General features: G+C 40.6%; 1 non-coding gene across 1 annotated transcript; it reads right to left on the reverse strand.

Annotated features, from left to right (window-relative positions):
• Window positions 1-8,165: 8,165 nt before the first annotated feature.
• Window positions 8,166-8,267, reverse strand: LOC112297474 (U6 spliceosomal RNA). Its single transcript, XR_002974044.1, has one exon. It is a non-coding gene; the product is annotated as a U6 spliceosomal RNA (small nuclear RNA).
• Window positions 8,268-13,853: the final 5,586 nt, after the last annotated feature.

Here is a 13,853-nt window from a genome sequence, read left to right on the forward strand (position 1 = left end):
GCGCAGCGCGGAGACCGAGCCTGGGAAGCTCTTCTCTGTCAATGAAAGTTGACAGTGAAGCTGGAACCGCCGAAACGCCGAGGGAAAGGAAGCTTTGCGCCTCCTTCCTGTTCAGATCCCCTTTGCCCGTAGAGGCGGCTGCGAGAGGCGGGCGTCCCTAGCTTTGGGGCGCCTGGGCCTTGTGCACAATCACTTCCATCCGCCCCACCTGCACACTGGGCGGGAAAGGGCCTTTCCGTTAAGGTGTGTCTCCAGGTGGGCCCGGGAAGGATCCGGGCCTCCGTTCTCCTTGGCTCGTTTGCTGCGGAGGGTGCTAGGATTGCACGCCTACTTCCTCCAAAGCAGAAGTGCAAAGTGGTGATCGGAGGGAGTCTGAAGCCTTTGGGCCCCAACCCGGAGAGTCGCGCCGTCGGCCACCCTCCCCAATTCGACAGAGGGAGGCCCATGAGCCCCTGGAAAACAGATAGATGCCGACGTCAGACCTTCTTTTACAACACTTCAAATGACCGACTCCCCCCCCCCCGTGGAGTCTTTATACTTAATTCGGTATCTTAAACAATTTGAAAGCACCAAAGTCCTAACTTAGATAAAGTTTTGCCCTTTCAAAAACTTCTGGGAGGCTTAACTGTCGCTTCTGGGTTTCTACCCTCAATATCCACCAAAGGGGCGGGGCGGGGGGGGACCCTAGCTTTCCTAAGCTCGGTAACAGGACAACTAGTCTAATCCTTCTGTGGGTAGGCCGCCCCCACCCCCAGCCCCCGAAGCCCTCCTTCACACTCCCACCTGCCCCTAGGTATGTTTGTGTAATCAGAGACCGGTTGTGGCTGTGTTGCCGCTTCTCCTGGGGAAGGCTTAGTTTGCATTCACTGAAGTTTGTTGTTTTCTAGGTTTATTTAGGCAAGCAGAGAAGATGCCGCTGGGAGGATAGCTGGGTTTCCTGCTGGACGTTTTCTGGAGTGGGCTGAGCTGAGCAGGTGTGCGGGTTGTGATTGCAATGAGCAGGGTAACGTAGAAGAGCTTCGAACGTTACTTCTGAGATTTTAGTAAAGAGATTTTTCAAAAAGTCAAGGCTGTGGATAATATTATATATAATCTCATACATATATATGAGTATATATATGTATGAGACATATAGAGATGCGCTAGCATGTTACTGATGAGAATCCCGCCCAGGTTTAGGGACAGTAATAAGAGTGACGATTCGGGGCTCTGCTGTTGCTTAACCGGCAAACAGGGGCGATGCTGATAGTTTATCCTCCGTATGGCATTAATTATTCTGTATTTTAAGACGGGGTAGAAACAGGGACGTTAGGGTGGATCGTTACGGTTTGATCGAAGGTTACAATTCCGTGTCACAACCTATAAGAGGAAATGAAACGCAGAATCGGATACTCCTTATTTTTGGAATGTTAACTTCGTATATTTTCCGAATTCATGAAATGTGAAGGGGAACGAGCATGTCAGCGTTAACTGAACTAGGGCAGCACAGTTCACTACTGTCCAGTCTCCGAAAACTGCGTCCGAAGTTTTGAAAAGCGCTGGGACTCGGGGAGGGCGAGGAGCCGGAGCGGCGCCGGGGCTGCGCGGGGCTCCGGTGGCCGGGGGGCGGGGGTGGGCGCCGCGCGCGGTGGACCCTCCGCGGGGGACGTCGTAGGAGACCGGGGGGTCGAGGTAAGACGTCGCCCTGGAGGGGTCCGGGGAGATGGTTGAAGAAATAAATCCCACAGCGAATTCTCCCGTGTTCAGTGTGTAGGCTACTTAGCGGCTCTCGAATGGAGTTCATTAGCCTAAATTGCGAAATTAAAAAAAAAAAAAAAACTGCAGCGACGCTTCCGCTGGAAGAGAGGCTGGGACGTGTGAAACAGCGCAGGTCGCTTCGCACTCGCACTTTTTTCTCGGAGCTCGAGTTCCTTTCTTTAAAGTCGACACCACCCCCGCCAAGGGAAGGGGGAAGGGGATGAGAATGACCAAAATGTCGTGTTCGTTTGGACGAGATGAAAAGGAAAGAGTTAGGGTCCTAATATCAGGTCGAGAGGACTCTCGAATTGGGTTTAAAATTGGCCACTACTGCCGAGGTGCGCGGGTTCCAGGGGAGGGGTGCTGTGCGGGACGAGCTTGCGGCGAGTCCCTGCCGGACGCCCCTGCGGGCGCGAGCATCGGTCTCGCTCGGAGCTTCCCGAGTGTGGCTTTCCCGGAGCGGACTCCGCGGTGCAGACGGCGGGGTGTGCAAACTGTGCGGTACCGTGCACGCCCAGCCTGAGGCCGCGGGGGGGGAGGCTCTCCCGCTGCCGCCCCCGCGTCGCGGCCCCGGGAGGTCACGCCGTCTGCTCCCGTGGGGTGACCGTGGGCAGCAGCTCACAGGAGCCTTTTGGACCGGGAGCGAGGGGGGCCCCTGTCGAGAGGATTAGCGTGCGCCTTTTCTCCCGCCCGGCCCACCGCCTGACCCCCAGCGGCCGCGCACTGTCCCCTTCCCCGCGGGGAAAGCCCGAGCCCCGCGTCGAGCTCCAACACTGCGGCGGAATGACGATGGGAGCTTCTCGCCGGGTCTCATCCCCCTCCCCCACCTTCGCCCCCCACCTTCTTTAGGGTTCACGGCAAACGTGCAGGTTAGGCTTGGGCGGAAGAGGGTCTGGGCAGGTGCCACCCAGGGGAACCCGCCCCGCGTGGTCAGGCTCTCCCTGTGGTCAGCGAGCCACCGACTGCCTCTCCCGCCGATCACCCGGCCGGGCTTGCTAACTCGGCCGCTTGGGCACTCCGGCGGCGGCCTCGGTGGTTTTGTTTCTTTTTTCCGTTTCTTTTCAGCAGAGCCTTCTAGGAAAAAAAAAATTCTTTTTATGTTTATGTACTTTTGATGTACATAGAAACGAATAACAAAATTTCAAAATGGAAGGAGGGGGAAAGAAGGAAAAAGTCTGACTCGAAGGTGCTTTTGCTGAGCAGTCACTGCTGACACGACCACTGTATGGGACAGAGGAAGAGCGTTTCAGAAGAGAATCGGTTGAGTGAAACCTTTAGCTGTAATGCAACAGGAAAAACACAAGTGGGAAGAAGAAGAAAACGTGCCATAGATGCACGATACAGATGGCTTGAGAAGCTCTCCTTCCACTGAAAGCCTTATGGAGAAACGTATTTGCTTATTCTCACAGTATTACATCCCCCCTTAAATTTAACTTTTAAAAACAAATCAGCCTACTAGAATTGGTTCTTAACTGGGAGACACAATGAAGTTTCTAACATAGGTAGCACGCCGTAAAATGTGATCCAAGATAGTAAGTTGGATTAATTTTAGGGAACATATTTAGTTTATAAGGCCTGAAATTCAAATACAATATTTTTACACACTGTGGTCCAAAAACAAAGGGAAGCAGCGCTTCATCAGAGTCTTGTAGGGACACCATTTCCTTGCTCCATGTTGAAAAAGGCTTCAGGAGAATATGGCTCCTCTCCCGCTTCACTCCAATGCCTCTTTTTAAACTTGATTTCTTTCAGATTAAAAACATCTTAGAAAATTCTACTTTTAAAATATTTCTTGATTTTAAAAAGTCAGCAAGACAGAGTGAAATCCTTAAAATACCTCACAGTCCTGACCAAATCACACAATTCTTTTTCTCATAACCTAAAGTGGTATAAAGAGTATGCTTAAGCAGCTGTTCATCTAAATACACTTTTTAAATATTCATGATTTAATCTGCATGAATGTTGCAAAACTTGTACACTGATAAGCAAAAAGATCAAATTCTCTAATTGTCTAATTGTCATATAAATGTGATCATCACTGGTGTTCTGCAGAACGAAGTGAAAGTTAATTAATGACTGATCGTTTCTATTGAATATACAACATTAAGACAAATTATTAATGAGATGTCCAAATATATCCAGTTCTTAATTCTTATGGTATCGTGCCTACTAAACTGTGGTATATTAAAGATTTGTCTTTGCAAATTACCTGTTTCCTAAGCATTGGAAAGAAACAGAAAATTAATGTTTTCTATAGTATTCAACTCCTTCCTGACCAAAGAAACAAAAACAAACAAACAAAACCCTGTGGAAGACTGCATTTTAATGTATGCCATGTTTTGAAATCTATTGGGTTTTGAACAGACTTCAACCTCTGTGCAATACAACTTACCATCCTTTAGTAGATATTCATGGCTCTTAAATAAAAGTTTTTAAAAAGTAAACACCAAGAGAACATTACACAGTGAAGTCTGTATCTTCCCAATGATACTCAAATGCATCATGTCCATTTCAGTCGTTGGGTTCATAAGTACATTTTATTTTATAGTGATAACATCTTTGAAGGGGTCATAGGGCTGATATTGTCAACTCATTTGAAAGACAGGGACTAAAGTCCTGTGGTTCTGACACAAATTAAATATTGTTTCTGCAAAATAGACTGTCTCCTGTGTTAGAGTCACATCAGCAAGATTTGGTTTTCCCCGTTGAAGTAAATAAGAAAAATGCTGGCCTTGCAAACACTGCTGCTTATTTCTCATCTTCTGTGGCTGTGATTCCCTCACTTAGCTGCTCTGCTCTATACTTTCACTCTACACACGTAACGGGGCTGCTGGAGCATTCTGAGCAGTAAAAATCTTGATGGGCAACCTGATTTGAATTGAGCAAATACTATAAGGGACAGGGTATAAAGTAGAAGACAAGGAATTCAGCGTTTACAAATAAAAATGCCTCACAATACTCATAAGGTCCTGGGATGGCTGGATCACATTACTTTCCCTGCAGATTCTTTTAATAGAAATATTAAAGTTTGCTCTAAGTAATTTCTCCTGTCTAAATTGTTTGTAAGCTCTGCCAAGTAATCATGGAAAGTCTGAAAGTAAAGGCAGGCATTGTAATGTTTTTACAAATCATTTCTCTCAGTTCTCTTTTTTTTTTTAAATACTAGGATAATTGCTTAATTGATAGTATAATTTTAATCCTTTCTAGACAAAATTACTTATTTGTTTTTTTTAAAGCTAATGACATTTCTCAGTTGCACTTGATTAAGAGTCTCATTGTACTTGGGAAACAGTCCAGTCTTGTCCCCTTAACTGCTTAGAGGTGAGGATACTGCATTCGGGACAAAAGTTCCCTAAATACTGGTATCAGTGCATTTACAAGCCGTTTTCAATGGAAGTAGGTTGGAGAGGTTGTTCTTAGAAAACTTGTGCTCCCCATATTTATAAAGGGATTTTGAAGTATTCCTTACCTATTACAAATAATAAAATAATTGGAGGCACTACCAATTACTGGAAAATAATTATAAGGAGAGATCTCTGGGCTTTGCAAAGGATATTTGGAGGAGAGCTTCCAGAGTATGTATTGGAAAAAGGAGCCAAACCATCAATTTCAGTACCCAATTTTATTGATGGGTAGTTAAATATGTTGGTTTCTCACACTTCAAAAATGTAACTTTATTCCAAGGAGATTTTTCTTTCAAGATTTTAACCACCTTTGCTCATACATTTAAATAGTTCTGTAAACAGAATTGCTTGTGTAAGCAGTGGAAGGCTTTGTACCCAACCAGAATGGCTTTCAGCAGTTGCCTGAGTAAAATATGTTGTAGGGTTTCCCTAGTGAAAACTTAAATGTGGTTCTATGAATTCTAATACAATCTGTAGATAATGCATATATGAACAAAAGCATGCGTGTTAAACATTACCATTGTGAAGAAAAATATTTGTTTCTTTTGACTGAAACACTTTAGACTTTAGTGATGGTGAGTGTCATTGCTTAAAGAAAAGATCACTGTGTGTAGAATCTATTCACATCTACAACTGAGAGTTAATGTTCTATGACTGAGTCACTTAGTAACATGGTACTGGATGCTCAGGCACAATTACAAAATAAACTCGATTGCTCAGAGTTTAGAAATATTCTGTTAGAAAACTGTCTGTGGCCCTGGTCAGGTAGCTCAGGTGGTCAGAGTGTGGTCCTGATGGGCCGAGGCTGTGGGTTGCATCCTGGGTTGGGACATACATGAGAATCAACCAATGAATGCATAAGTAAGTGGGATAACAAATTGGTGTTTCTTTCTCCTTCTCTCTAAAAGCAACAAAATTTTTTTAAAAACTGTGTGCGCTTTGGTCAGTTTCTATTTACATTTATATATGTAATTTAAAATGCAAGAAGTTTAAATATATGAATTTTAAGTATTTTTAATAAATTTAATTTGCCTCTGGTTGTGGTTTTCTAACAAGTTTGTTGTTACAGATGAATGTTGCTGCCTTTCGTAGCATTTCACACTTGAAATATCTGTGAATTGGATTTTGAATCCATCAAACTGGAAGTTTGAAGCTAAATATTAACCCTTTTTCATTTTTTTTTGGTTAAAAAAGTAATTTAAATATGAGGAGAGACGTACTTTAAAAAACTTTTTAGAATACTTTATATTTGATAATATTTTCTGTCCTCAGCAGAAATTAATCTAAAAGATGCAACATTTTGGTTGATAACAGTTGAGAGCGTTAATAAACCCATCTGTCAAATGGGTACATGGAGTAGTTGCCCTCTGTACCTTTGAAAGTTAATTTTACTTTATTTAGATTCTTACCCTTCAAGGATTTGGGGTCTCTATCTCTTCATGAGTAAAAATGAAAGAAGCCAGTTCACCTGGTTTCAAAGTAAATGACATGAATTCCCAGATTTTCACAGTACTTCATTCCTTCTCCTCACATATTTTGTCATCAAATGGAAGCTTATTATCATTTATGATTCTGCCTCTGCTAGGCTGGTATCATCCATCTTCCCTTATTGGGTTATTACAGATCAACCTGGCTACGGTTTCATATTGGGATTTAAAAATATGTACGTGTAGACTTTTTCATCCAAATTTAGAAACTATATTGTGATCGATTAGAACGAAATTTGTATACAAAAGAGACACGTAAGCTTTCTAACTTCTGAAAGTTTCTGGCTAGTGGTTGGATGGGAGCCCTGGACCTTAGAACTGGAGAGAAGGGATGTCCCAAGTACACAGCAGACCCAGTGGCCTTCCAAAGGCTTCTCCATTTCAAGCTTTTCTCATTCTGATCCTTCTCCCCAGCTCCACTCATTGAAATATTGTCGGCTCCTAATGGTCCAAAGCAGACTTGATGCCTAGGGAATCTTTAATTCAGTCAGCAGCAGCCCTTCTATGACTTCTCTACATGTATTGGTACTTTTTAAAAATATATTTTATTTATTTATTTTTAGAGAGAGGGGAAGAGAGAGAGAAAGAGGGAGAGATACATTGATGTTCCAGAGAATCAGTTGTCTCTCACACAGACCTAACCAGGCACCTGGCTGGAAACCCAGGCATGTGCCCGGGCAGGAATGCCCTCGTGGGACAACACCCAACCCACAGAGCCAAATCAGTCAGGGCCGCATTGGTACTTCTGTGTGCCTGCCTTGTATTCACTGTGTGACAAACTCTAGTGCACCAAAGCAGGCCTTCCCATCTCTCTCCCTCAAGTAATGTGGCGCTGGCTCAGGGCCTTGAGTGCAGAACAGACTTGGATCCAGTGTTTACCAACCAGCTGTGTGGTCTTTACAGTTACTTAGCCCAGCGTCTTGGTTTCCCTATCAGTTAGATTTGGGGAATTAAGGGGAAATAATTTGGAAAAATATGCAGCTTAAATCCTGGAGTTTCAGAGTATTTTGTTTTAATCTATGTCATTTTTTAAGGGAGGGTCAAATTCGTGATCTTTAATTACTTATATACTTTGTACCAAAAAAGTATACAGAGTAATATAACCCACGCTTATCTCCAATGTACTTATCTCTATGTACCTATCTCCAAGACAAATCAAAGCCATCATTGCTCCCGCTTTTATAAATATATACATTTTTTATGTTGAAACCTCCTGAGTACTCTTTCCATCTCCTTTTCTCTCTCCCTAACCAAGGTTATTCCCATCCGTGGGTTTTAGATTTACTACAAGTGTATGTATTCATAGTTATATTTGGCTTATTTAAATATCTGTCAAGTAAGCATCAGGCTGTGTACATGTGTTCTTTTTAACTAAACAATATGTAGGTTTTTGTGGGGGTTTTTTGAGATTCACTTACATTGATAAATGTTGCTTTGGTCTATTCCATTATCAATGCTGTAGAATTCCATTCTTGGACACACCACCATTAATTTATCGTCTTGGGTTATTTGGGGGGGTTCTTTGTTTTTTAATTTTTTCAATGTGGAATGCATCCTGAGTTGGTCTGCCATCCTTGCACAGAGGCCATGCTAATCTTTGCACTGTTCCAGTTTTAGTATATGCACCGCTGAAGCGAGCTCTAGCTTATCTAGCCTGTAATGTTCGCTGTTTCTAATGATGCTGCCGTGAACTCTTCATACATATCTCATTGTGCACAGTTAAATTGTCTCTCCAGAGTACTACATAGAAATGGAATTGTAGGATCATAGGCTATTCATATTCTCAGCTTTGATAAATATCATTGAATTGCTTTCCCAAATGGTTGTGCCAATTTATGTTGCTACTAACATATGTGAGAGTTCCTGTTGGTTTTGTCACCAACACCCGATAAGGTCAAACTTTCAAATATTCTCCCACTTCAGAAAGGTATATAGTGATTATTCATTGGTGTTTCAAATTACATTTTCCTAACTGCTGGTGAGACTGAGGTCTTTTCATTATTAAGCATCCAGCCTTCCTTTGCTTTAAATTGTTTGTTCTTATATTTTGCTTATTTTTTATTATGGATGGTTCATTTTTCTTACTAATTTTCATTCTTTTTCTGTTCTGGATCGTAATTCCTTATTGGTTATGGTTGCCGTAAAAACACTTTCCTGATCTGCAGCTTAGTCAGGTGTTGTTTATGATGTCTTCCAAAATGCATGTTTTATTTTATTTTGTTTTTAATTGACATATAATTCTTTATTACTTTTAGGTGTACAACATAATGATTTTATATATAATGAAATGATTCCACAGTAAATGTAGTTAACATCCATCACCACACATAATTACGTTTATTCTTGTGATAAGGACTTTTAATGTTTACTCTCTAGCAATTTCCATATATACAGTACAGTATTGTTAATTGTAGTCACCATGCTGCACATTATATCCCCAGGCTTATTTATCTTATAATTGGAAGTTTGTACCTTTGACTACTTTTACCCATTTTGCCTATCACCCAGCCTTCCCTCTGGCAACCACCAATTTGTTTTCCTGTATCTATAAGTTGTGGGGTTTATTAAAGATTCTACATATGAGTGAGAGTTTTACTTTTACCATAAAAATATTAAATAAAATATAAAAATCTTTTTAAGAATTTGTGCATTTGCCTTTTAAGAAATTCTTCTTTAGCCTAAAGTCATAAGTATATTTTTTTCTGTTTCATAGACTTTGCCTTGGTTTTAATGTATCTAAAATGTATTTTTGTACCTAGAATGAGGTAGAAATCTGTTTTTCCTCACAAATGGACTATCTAATTAGCCATTTGTTAAATAGCCTATCCTTTCCTCGTATGTTTTTTAAAGTTTTTTTAAAATTTTTATTCAGTTACAATTGTCTGCGTTTTCTCCTCATATGTTTAAAATGCCACTCCCATGATACATGAGATTCATCCATCTGTGTGTGTCTCTTTTCTTTTCATTGGTCTATTTGTCTATCTTTGTACCACAACAATGAAGAAAATTGTTTTGTCTTGATATCTGCAGGATGAGTCCCCCAACTGCATCCTGCAAAACTGTCCTGATTACTCTTCCATATGGATTTTAGGGCCAGTATACAGCATTTTTTACAAAGTGGAAAGCAGATTATAAAAAATTTGGGGGCGCTAATACCCACACATAACTTTTTGTGGAATGTCAAGCTGGGAATATTTAATATTTTTGCTATTTGATTTTTCAATCTTCATTGAAATGCATTTTGTAGTTGATACTAACTTAACTTCAAATCTGCTGCTGAATTTAGCTGTCGAGAATCTTGGCACAAGTACAGATTTGGAAAGGTTCCTTTAATGTTTTAAAAACCAAAGTTTGACTAAGCTGAAGAGCGCTTGGTTGGGGGAAAAAATGGGGGTTGTTTTCTTAAGCAGCATTTGAATTGAGATGCAGAGGTAAGACCAGGTAATCGCTTTCTTTTCTCCTTTTGTCATTAAGTAGGGTTCAAACAATGGGTGTTATTTGAGAGCTGCCCTTCTAACCTCTGCTGCTCTGAAAATGCCTTCAGGTCATCGCACGTTTCTGAGCAGTGTTTTAATTTTTTAATTTAATGTTTAACTTCAGAGAGAATTGCTTAGAAACATTTATCTTGTTGAGCTGCAGGGAAATGGGTAGATAATCTCATCTATGATGACAAGTGATTTCATAACATGTTTATTTGGGGGAATGATTCAAATAGGATTGACAAAGTTTTGTTTTATTGGAGGTTTATTTTGAATTCTTTCACCCTTGAGGCATCTAGTATAGTAAATGAATTTTAATATCAAAAAGCAGCAAAATGTCTAGGCTTTTCTCAAAATGGGTTCTATTCTATATCATCTTAGTATTTCTATTATCCTTGTTGAATATGAATTTACATCACAGTTTCATAAATATTTTGATGTTTTTCTCATGTCATTGCCTCTGTCCACGTGAAGAAGAAATGACGCTTACAGCATTCACTTCATTCCATTCTATACTTTATAACAAATTGGCACTAGATTCTTCTGTGTATACCTAGGGAGAATACAGTTTCTGGTTCATAGTCCTGGTTTTTCTCAGCTTCTGCTCCATTTTCTGTTGTGAGCTTTACTTAGCCAGATTCCGCAGCTGTGTGTGGCCAACAGAAGAAAAAAAAAACACCCCAAAACAGAGTTAACTATTCACTTTTGGAGCCTTCAGCAGAATCACATCTTCTAGTGTTTGAGAGTTTTTCCTTTATTATAATGTAATAATGTAAGCTTGTGGTTATCTTTCCTTCTCTATCTTTTTGTTAGTTTGGTTACTTCAAGTTTAATAAAGACTGAGGTTATGCCTAGTCAGAATTCCTTTAAAAATACACATAAAGACATACAGTTAGAATCAAAGATAATGGCTCATTTATTCATTAACTCATCATACGTATGCATGCATATTATGAATAGGGTGGCCATACAATTTGTTGTCTATAAGCAGGACACTTTAGAGAGTGAAAGGGGGCATTAGGAACAGGAAACACAAAGTCAGTTCTTCCCTGGCAAACCATCAGGAGCTAAGCACCATGTATCATGTTCCTAAAATCCGGAAGTTTTAAAATAACCTAGTTAACTATCTCAGGACAAAAAAGGAAGGGAAAGAGTTGATTAGAAGGAAGGGGGAGGCTTGTGTATACCACTGCACCTTTTAATAAAAAACAACCCGCCCCCCTCAGACTGCAGGTTTATTGGGTGCTAAGTGCGCCCTGGCTGTAATCTGCTAGTTTCATGGAATTCACCCACCCTGTCTTGCTCAGTCCTGATTTTCTAGAAATTGTGTCTCTATCTTGTTTCCTTATTACCCTTAGATATTTTTAATTGAAATATAATTGACATAATGTTTTATTAGTTTTAAGCATACTGTGGACATTTAAAAATTATTTTTAGCTTTTGCATTTCTTTTAATTTGGACCAGTAACATACTTCTGGCTCTCGTCTTTGTTACTATTTTTCTTTTATTTTATCTTCACTTGGGGATATGTTTATTGATTAGAGAGAAAGGAAGACAGACAGAGAGTCATCAATGTGAGAGAAACATTGATCAGAAACACCGATCAGTTTCCTCCTGTATGTGGCCCAACTAGGAATGGAAACTGCAACCTAGGTATGTACCCTGACCAGGGATCGAACCTACAGCCTTTCGGTGTATGGGATAATGCTCTAACTGAGCCACCTGGCCAGGGCACTATTTTTCTTATTTTATAGTTAGATTAATTCGATTTCCAGACCATTCTCTAGGCAAAATCGGTTAGTTATCTCTTTTGATCACTTGAGAAGGAGGCCTCCTATCCTAGTAGTGATTGCATGTGCTTTTCATTCCTGTCCAAAAATTGCTCGAGTCACAGGTGTTGTAGGTGCTTTTCTTGGATTATAAAGCATCTGGAAGGAGCACAGACTTTCACCTCAGATCTGGGTCTTGCCAATTTGAGGGGACGACTGTACATGACTCTCAAGGCAGAACAGCTCGCGGTGCCTGTATTCCAGCATTGCTGCTTTGGCATTGGCCTCTTCAAAGGCTAAGAGAGTGGAGACTGGAGAGGTGAGAGGTAGAGGGAGGGGATGCCCTTCCCTCCTGTAACAGGCAGACTGTATGGACTGTTTTGGAAAGAGTCATTTTGTTTTGTGGGTAATAGTCCCCTCCCTTTCTGAAATCTATACCTAAGAGTACAGAATATGGGAGTGTGTATTTGCTGGTAGTCAGATCAAAGGTTCCCAGGGGGTTAAACTACCTGAAAAGGGAAAGGAGGTGGAGGAGCTCTCTGCAACCTGACCTCTCCCCTCTCTCATTGTAACCAAGTTTTTGATAGGTGACTAGAAAGCAACTGGGTATGACCTTCCCAGGTGCTTTTGCGATGGAATGTGTGTGTCTGTGTGTGGATGCGGTAAAGTTGAGCTACTGGAGGTGGAAAAAACACAGTAACATATATACTAACATAAATATTGAAATAGATGGTTCATCGTTCATCAGAGCCCCTTCATTTAGAATCTCTTTGTTCAGTAATAATGAATGTAACTATTGACCAATATTGTTTAAAAGACTAGTATTTGTGGTACCAAAGGTAAGCATAACCTGAGTAACTCCTTGACCCTTTGCAAATATTTACAGGTTGAAAGAATATAGTTTGAGAAAAGAGACAAGTGATTTTGAAGTGGTTCACTTTTGGGTTTTCCTACAGTTCAGAAGATAACTAATCTGGGAAAAAGCGAAGGCTTTGCTTGTGGGGGTATAAAAAATTATTCTAAACCTTATTCTTTTCCTTAAGTTTTATTGTATTGCTTTGTTGTTTTTAAGGTTTTGGAAACACAGAGCCTGGATGAAATTTTTTTTTTTGAGGGAGGCTGCTGATAGTGGTAATAGCTGGACACAGTATGCTGCTATGAATATATTAAAGCACTTTAAAGGTTTTACACATTTTGGCATCGTGATTAAAAATATGTGGTCAGCATAAAACTACCTTTTCTTAGAATAGATGTTTAGTTTAAAATGTATCCTGTGAGCTTGTCAAAATAACTGTTAGAAGTAATATATGTGTATGGTAAAGAGGACAACCGCCTCCAAATAAATGTTTTTATGGAAACAATGCACTTCTTGCTAGATTTCCTCTTCCGGTGAGTGGCTCTTCTGATAATGTCATAAGTTTACAACAGGACTGATACCTTTAATTTTCCGTCCTTTTGTACAGTTAAGTGCTGGCTGTAATCTTCTCCAGGCTGAAAGAATGACACATTCAAGAAGTCTCTGACAGTGTTTAAACACCCCTTATCAAAACTTAATTTCCATGAATGATTGATTTTGGCACTTGATGGAAGGCTAAAGAATGTTCAATTACCCCATTTTCATGTGCTAATGAAGCCGAAAGTGACTTAAGGGGATTTCTTTCCCCTGGCGCAGCCTGTTTGGATATGCACAGGAGTTCTTAGGTTTCTCTCCCAGGGTTTGTCTCTACTAAATGGTTGTTTTATTGGGTAACTGTGGCTAATCTGTCTGCTTGGCCACAGGACTTGGCCTTCCTCTGAAGGGCAGTCTGTAATTTGTGAAGTTGTCAGACCAGGCATTTAATTTCAAGATAACTTATTTTGTACAAATCCTCCAGGAACTCGCAAAATCAATGAGGTTTAGGTTTTCTTTTCGTTCACAGGACTTCCTTGGATGTTAGATTTTGAGTAGAATCAATACTAAAAAATGTTTTAAATTG

This window comes from Desmodus rotundus, chromosome 11 (genome assembly GCF_022682495.2).
Source record: "Desmodus rotundus isolate HL8 chromosome 11, HLdesRot8A.1, whole genome shotgun sequence".
In the NCBI taxonomy this organism is placed as follows: domain Eukaryota; kingdom Metazoa; phylum Chordata; class Mammalia; order Chiroptera; family Phyllostomidae; genus Desmodus; species Desmodus rotundus.